Source organism: Phodopus roborovskii, unplaced genomic scaffold (assembly GCF_943737965.1).
Source record: "Phodopus roborovskii unplaced genomic scaffold, PHOROB, whole genome shotgun sequence".
NCBI classification, from domain to species: Eukaryota; Metazoa; Chordata; class Mammalia; order Rodentia; family Cricetidae; genus Phodopus; species Phodopus roborovskii.
Window position 1 is genome coordinate 560,807 of NW_026126409.1, and position 8,267 is coordinate 569,073.

At 37.5% G+C, this 8,267-nt stretch overlaps 1 non-coding gene across 1 annotated transcript; it reads right to left on the reverse strand.

The window, feature by feature from the left end:
- Positions 1-2,570: 2,570 nt before the first annotated feature.
- On the reverse strand, positions 2,571-2,704 carry LOC127220519 (small nucleolar RNA SNORA70). The gene has a single exon (XR_007834385.1). It is a non-coding gene; the product is annotated as a small nucleolar RNA SNORA70 (small nucleolar RNA).
- Between the last annotated feature and the right edge of the window lie 5,563 nt (positions 2,705-8,267).

Below are 8,267 nucleotides of genomic sequence, written 5' to 3' on the forward strand. Positions count from 1 at the left end.
ACATGCTGTTTTTATCTCCTTTGGATATAAATCAGACAGATGAATTGCTGAGGCAAGTGATTGTCTATTGCTGTTCTGAATGGGTGGACTAACTCATATTCCCATCAGTAGTGTGTAAGCTTTCACTTTCCCCCCAAGTCTTCACTCAAATTTACTGTCTGTGTGTGGTGTGCTGCGTCGGTGTGTGTGCAGCATGTGTGGAAGTCAGAGGACAACTTCCAGGAGTCAGTTCCCACCTTCCACCACATGTGACCTGGGGACAGAATTAGTCCATCCATGTTGGTGGCAGGAGTGTTTAGCTGCTGAGCTGCCTCAATGGCACCTTTTGTTTTCTTCATGACTGTCCTAACAGTTGTGAGATGTCACTTCACCATATTTAAATCTACATTTCCCTGGTGGTTAATTATGTTAGTCATTTTTCACAAGCATATTTGATCATAGAAATGAAAAGTAGAATGGACTGTTCTGGGGTTGCGATGGTTAGTGAGAGCCAGGGAGACTTGGTTAAAGGATACAAAATCTCAGGCAGGAAGAGTAAGTTTAAGAGTGCTTTTATATAACATGCTGAGCAATTAATAATGTCTTGTACTTTTATAAAATCTTAAGACAATGGAGATACTTTACAAAAATTATATGTGAGGTATTTCATTTATAAATTAGCTAGGCCTAGTCATTCCATAGTTTCTATATACCTAATAATATTATGTTGTACATGGTAAACACATATAGCTTTGTACATATATACACACATATATATGTATATAAAATTATAATCAGAAATCCCCACCCACAAGAGGTAAGAGATATAGTATCTATTTTATTTAATATATTTCCAGATCTTCCCATTTTAATACACAAAAATTATTTCTTTCACAATATCACAATACATCATAATTTATTTAACTCTTCATTACAGTAAAGCTTACAGCTTTTTGTATTCATACCAATACAGCAATTGTCATTTGTATCCATTTATAACTTTGCACATGTAAGAACATGTAACTTCTATGTAAGATAAATACTAGATGCATCCCTGATCTAAAGTGGTGTATTGAGGTGGTTTGAATAAGAATGACCCCCATTGGCTTTTATATATTTGGATACTTAGTAACCAGGGAGTAGCACTATTTGAAAGTATTAGGTGGTCTGACTTTGTTAGAGGAAGTGTGCCACTGGGGGTGGGCTTTGAGGTTTCAATTGTCCATTGGTAGTTCCAGGCTGCCTCTCTCTGCCTTCAGATCAGGATGTAGCTCTCTACTTCCCCAGTACCATCCCTGCCTCCATGCTCCCCACCAACTCTGAAACTGTATGCCAGCCCCTACTTAAATGCTTTCTATTAGGAGAGTTGCCTTGGTCATTGTGTCTCTTTAGAACAGTGAACAAGGTGTACATCAAATTTAGTTCTGCAAAAGACACTATATTGATCAGTTTCTTTCCAGAGAACTTGCTCCCATACAGCCTGCTATCTGCAGTTTAAGAAGTTTATTTTCCCACATTCTTAGCAATACAGTTTTTAATTAAAATTTTCTTTTTTGAAAGATATCACCTTTCTTTTTAGTTTTTCTTTCCATTTTTGTTATTATGCTTAAATCTGAAGTGGAATACCATTTCACAAATTCTGAGACCACATTTCTTTGACTGTGAATATCTGGTTGCATTTTTAAAATATTTCCTTAATAATTTTCCAGAAGATAAGCTGTCCATCTATAAGTGTTCCCCTTATAAGAAATTACTTCTTTAACTTTTGTCTCCATTTTTTATGTGGAGACACAGAGATACTTTAAGCCAATATAGTTTCATGCTGTGTTCTTTGTTATCTGGGTCATTATATGCTCAGGAATGCCTTATCAACTCCAAGAACATCCCTTTGGCTGTTTTTTCTTTCAGTATGTTTATGGTTTTATTTCTTATGTTGAAAATTTTAGGCCATGTGGAGTTTATTTTTGTAAGATATTAAATAATGGGGACTGGAGAAATGCTAAGAGAGGCTAACTACACTTGATGCTCCCAGTGGCCCTTTGGAAGAGTTAGGTTTCCAGCAGCCACATTAGAAGCCTCACAACTGAATCTAACTCCGATTCTAAAAGATCTGATACTCTCTTGCAGCCTCCATTGGTATTTTCCCACAGTGACATACACTTGCATAGGTATGCACACATATACATAATAAATATTTTTAAAAATTTGACTAGATGTGAGATTTAGATGGAACATGATTTTGTGGGGTGCCACACAGCACAACAGAAGCCATCAGGAGTGTAGGGCCTGTGCTTGCCTGGGAACCACACTGGGGATATATTTGACCAAACAGCCCTTAAGGATGAACTGCTTCTCAGCTATCATGTCTTTAAATTCATCTGTATTAGACTTGCTGAAGTCCCAACTCTTTGAGATATCCAGGGAATGTGAATAGTACCTTGGTCACTCAGCGCTTATTCTGTAGTTTGGTGCAGGTGGACAGGATGTCCTGGCCACTGCCTGGGGCTTCTCAAAAGCATCAGGCATACCTACCTGTCTAGACACTAGACTGGGGACAGCACTGAGATCAGAGATATGAATACCCACAAGAAAACTGTCTCCAATGTCCCTTGGGACAACTCCTACTGGCAACAGGATGAATGCACTCCCAAGGAGGCTGCTGCTCATGACTATTGCACACAAGGACCCCATGAAGAAAGGAACTGGTTGACTTACTTGGTAGCAGATAAAAATAAAATCTTTTCAAAATATTTGAAATCATGATAAATTTACTTTTCTGTGTGGTTAACAATTGTTCAAACACCATTTACTAGTTAATATATTTTAATTATTTTTAAATGATTTATTGACCAGATAACATATGTATTAGTTAGACACATGCTATCTATTTTTGCACACACAACTGCTGTCTTTTCACCCACAAAATAACACTATTTTTATTACATTGCTTGATGCTGTATTTTAAATACTTGGCCCAGTTTGTACTCTATTATTATTCTTTCACAGAACCTTCTTTCTTACTTGTATTTAATTACCAAGTGATAATAGAAACATGTACATATCTTTCTTTTAAAAATTCTCATCATAATTATCACAATCAGATTATGGATTAATATTCAATTTTTTCATCTTTTCAGTTCCAGATAGCAATTTTAAATTTTTATTGTTAAATTAGTTACTGGGTATTTTGTTGTTCTTGTTACATTGTTAATAGTTTTTGTTGTTGTTGTTGAAGAAAATGGGTTTATTTAACACAAAGAGAACACCAGACATGATGTGAACAGAAGAGCATCCAGGCAATAATTTTTATTCTTTCTACATCCCAACATGTTGTTTGCATATATAAAGTTACTGACTTTTTTTTAAAAATATTAGTTCACTCTACCCACCATAGAGAAATGGATATGGGTGTAATAGTTACATCTGGAGCTCTGTGATCAGCCTTCCAGATGTAGACAATGAAGTGGATGAGGGAAGGAGGAAAGGAAGGAAGGAGGGAGGGAAGAGAGGAAAGAGAAAAGGAGGGAAAGAAGGAAGGGAAGGGAAGGAGAGGAGGGAAAAAAGGAGGGAGAGAAAGAGGGAGAGGAGAGAGGGGTAGAAGGAAGGAAGGAGAGAAAGAAGGAGGGAGAGAAGGAAGGGTCAGGTCAAATGAATCTCAGGACAAATGGCTATCAATAGTGTCTGTTAGCATATCCAAGTGCTTGCTGGCTACCAGATCTTGGTATCTCAAGTACCTGTGGTTCCCCTCAGCTCTTGTCCTGCCCCCTACCCTAAACTTCTCCATCTCATGTGCTTGCCTCCCCCAGCTTCTCATTCCCTTGTCACCCTATTGTTTCAGCTCTGTGCCCTTGGCCCCTTTTCTCTTGGCCCTCTTTCTTGGTCTACTTTGCCCACACTCTGTTTTCTCTGTATCTCCTCACACAACCAGACCCAGTCTGCAGGCCATGTTCAGTTTACTACTTTGTTTCTCTGCTCTAAACTCTTTCAGATGCCTTTGGTTGTATTCTCCCTCATATCCTCAGGTTATGCAGAATGGAAGGTTGGAAGGAAGGGAGGGAAGGAGGGAGGGAAAGAGGGAGGGAGGAGGAAAGGATGACAGGAAGCATTGATTTATTTTGGCTCATAGTTTCTAGAAATTTCAGTTCACCATAGAAAGGAGAGTGTGGCAGAACAGAGTAGTCCACAGCTGGCGGAGTGGGCACAGATTGCTGTGGGAACCAGTGGTCAGGGTAATCACCTCTAAGGACCTCCCAGAGTTCCTCAAACATCCTCAAACAATGTCACTAGCTGGGTACCAAGCATCAAAACACTATCATGTAGGAGGCATTTGAGATCTGAAACACAGTATCTAATGTGATATTTTTATTAATTGTAAACCTAAAGATTTTTCTGGTAGGTAATGTTATCAATTTATGTAATAATAGTTGTACCAGCTGGCTTTGTGTATCAATTTGATACAAGCAAGGGTCATCATAAGGAAGAGCCTCAGTTGTAGAAATGCCTCCATGAGATCCAGCTGTAAGGCATTTTCTCTATTAGTGATCAATCGTGGGTGGTACTGTCCCGGTGGTGGTGGTCCTAGGTTTTGTAAGAAAGCAGGCTGAGCAAGGTAAGGAATGGATGCAAGCCAGTAAGCAGCATCCTCCATGCTCTCTGCATCAGTTCCTGCCTCCGGAATTCTGCCCTGTTTGAGTTGCTGTCCTGACTTCCTTCACCGATGAACAGCAAGATAGAAGTGTAAGCTAAATAAACTCTTTCTTCTCCAACTTGCTTTTTGGTCATGTTTTTTAGTCACAGAAGTAGAAACCCTAACTAAGACAATAGTTTTTTCCCCTTTCTGTTATTTATATAGCTATTAAAACTCTTATCAAATTGTATGACCCAGAATTGCCAGAACAAAATGATAATGATGATAGGAGATATTCTATGTTTTTCTCTGACATGAGATGAAATGATTCTAATATTGGTTTATTAGGCATGAGATGCTGGGATTGTGTGTGTGTGTGTGTGTGTGTGTGTGTGTGTGTGTGTGTGTGTGCATGTATTACAGAGATTTTGTTGTTTTGGCTTGGGTTTGGTTTTTTAGACAAGATCTCATCTATATCACCCAATCTAGCCTCTAACTCATGGTAGTTCTGCCTCAGCTTCTTGAGTGTTGGGATTATGGGCATGAGTAACCACCATGCCTTGCTTAATAAAATATTTTTATGTTAAAAGTGTATCTATTTCTGTTTTAGGGAGAGACATCCCAGGATTAAAGGCCAGATTTAATATTTATTTATTTGTTCAGCATTGCTGGAAATTGAAACAAAGACTTGAGTATGTTAGGATGTGTTCCCATACTGAGCTGTTATCTTCAGACTGGATACTAAATTTTGATTGACTTTCATGTCTATGGAGTTAATTATATGGTGGAGTTAATTATATTCTGAGTTTTGTTAAGATTTCCTGATAAATTCCCAAACCTGGTGGTTACATCTGTGCTTGTAGGTACTAAAGAGCCTGAAGCTTCCAAGTCTGCTGAGTCCTGCCTAGGCTATTGAGTTAATAATTCAAGGTCAGCCTGGGCAACTTAGTGAGAACTTCTCTCAAAATTAAAACAATAAAAAGAGCACTGGGGTTGTCATTCAATGGTAAAACACTTACTTGGTGTGAATGCAATCCTAGATTTAACCCATAGCACTGGGATGAGGGGAGGAATTTTCTGATAATTCTGTGAGACCAATTGAAGGAAGCCCCGCTGAGAATTATTTCTGTTATAGTAATATCATATTTAGGTTTTGTCTCTTGTGGTGTTTTTAAGATTTATTATTTTTCAATTTATTCATTTTTTTTGAAGTTCTCAAGTGTGACTTTCTGTGATAATTTTCAATTGTCTGTATCTGTGGTTATTTTCCTAACAATCCTTTTTATTTTTGCCAGTTTATGTGTTTTACTTTTCATATGATTATGTTGTAATTGTGGTGGCTTGAATGAGAATGACTTCCATAGATTCATATGTCTGAGTACTTGGTCTCCAGTTGGTGGCGGTGTTTGGGAAGGATTAGGAGGTGTGCCCTTGTTAGGAGAGGTGTGACACTGAGGGCCTGCTGAGAGAGTTCAAAAGACTTGTGCCATTCCCAGTGTCTCCTTTAGTCTCATGTTTGTGGATGAGGATGTGAGTGTCAGCGACTGCTCCGGTGCCTGCTTGCTGCCATGCTCCCTGTCATGTGAGCATGGACTCACCCTCAAGAGTTTAATAAACTCTTCAAGAATTTGCCATGGTCATGGTATCTTATCAAAGCAATGGAAAAGTAGTTAAGACAATAATTCAATCTTTCTAAAGGATTAACTTTTATATTTATTTGTTAGTTGTGTTTATCTGATTCTTGATGCATTTTTGTATTTATTCTTTCTGTGTGCTTTAGATTTGTTTTGCATTTTCTTATTCTTGAAGAGGTTTTATTTATTTCTTGTTTATTGAGATAAGTCTTCAGAGCTATGACTTTTTTTCTGTGTATAGTTTTCAATGAATCCCATGAGTAATAACTTGTGATGTTAACATTGTAGTTATTTCCTGGGAGTCTATCAGTGGAGTTGTACTTTTCTCTTAAATTTTTACATTTTGGCTTTACCCTAAAGGTGAATGGAAAAGGGCTTCTTTTAGTCTTTGCTCACTGCTACTGCAAGATATCTTAGACTAGGTAGTTTATCAATAGTAGAATCTTTGTTCTGAAGATCGGGAAGTTTGAGGCTGAGACTGGAGCACCTGAGAAGGGCTGCCATCATCCACAGATGGTGTGTGGCTACTGGGCTCTCACAGGGAAGGCTGGCAAGAGGGACAAAAAGTCTCTCTCTAACACTTCATGAAAATGTTAACCCCATTCATCCCCCTATGATATACACCTCCCCTACTTCTTAATTCTATTACCTAAAATGTGAGGGATTAAGAGTTAGACATCTGTAGAGACAAAGTATTTAAGCACAGTTGTAATCAATAGAATGATATCATAATTATGAGTTAGCTATTCTGTCAGATACAGAATCTAGACAGTCAAGCCCAAGGAAACAATTGAAATACAATAATTACATATCCAGGAGAAGATAATGATTATGTGAACTGAAGTCAAGAGAAGATAGGTTGAGGATATGGGATGTTCTGCTACTAGAAATGGAGTAAGGGGACAATCAAATTGCTGAATAAGTAAACAGCTTAGGCTTTGATGACATAATGTTCATGGAGACCTCACCTCCCTATATGTATGATCACAGCAACATGCCTCTCTACAGTGCAAGAAAGGTCACTGAAGTGTAGCCACAGATTGTAAGCAAACAGCATATTTATTCATGTTTCATCAGTTGTTTGGATTGTTATTACAAAATACTATGTAATAAATATCAACAACAGAAATGTACTCCTCACAGCTTCATAGTCTTGACAGTCCAAAGTCAGTGCAGTAAAGCTGATGTATGACAGGAGCTGATTTACAGGCTCATAAACAATGTCATCTCTCTGTTTCCTCATAGGGAACAGGATGTAAAAGACCCTTCTCATGTCTCTGCCTTACTGACACCACTGAAGAGAACACTTGGGAACTTCTATGAGTAAGTGAACAAGGATGCCTTTACCTAGTCTATCTGTTTATTTTTAAATAAATGATTTAAATAAGTTATAGGTGTGACATCTAAAAACAGTTACTTAAATTAATTTAATGTTTTGAAGAACTTCTCTGAGATTTAAAATGCTAACAAAAATTTTAGATATATTTAGATAATATACACCAGTTAATGTTCATAATCACCCCTGTCCCTATTGGAAGTAATCATCTGAGCATTTTTTAAAAGAAGCAAAATGTAATATGTCAAGCACTCGATGTGCTGCTGGCATTTAATAAATGTCAAGAGAAAGAGAACATTTGTCACTGAAAGTGTAATTTAGATTTCAACCTTTTTATAGGATTGTTTTCTCCCCAAGATGTATTCATAAAAGTTCAATATCCCTTTTTAAAAGGCTAGATGAGAAAAAAAAAACACATAACTGTTTTACAAAATCATGGAACAGTATTAGTATATGGTGAGTATTGACTACCTACAAAGTATTATGTTGGCTTAGACACAGAAAAGTGGAGGCAGATTGTTGAATCTATTGTTCTCACTTTTAAGATGCTTAAGGTTCAGTAGAGGAAGCAATAAGACTTAAGAAGATATGTCCTTAATATGGAGTAATGTGGTGGTTAATTTCAGTAGTCAACTTGAAATCTGGAATCATATGGGAGACTGGTCTCTGGGCATGCCTATGGGGAATTATC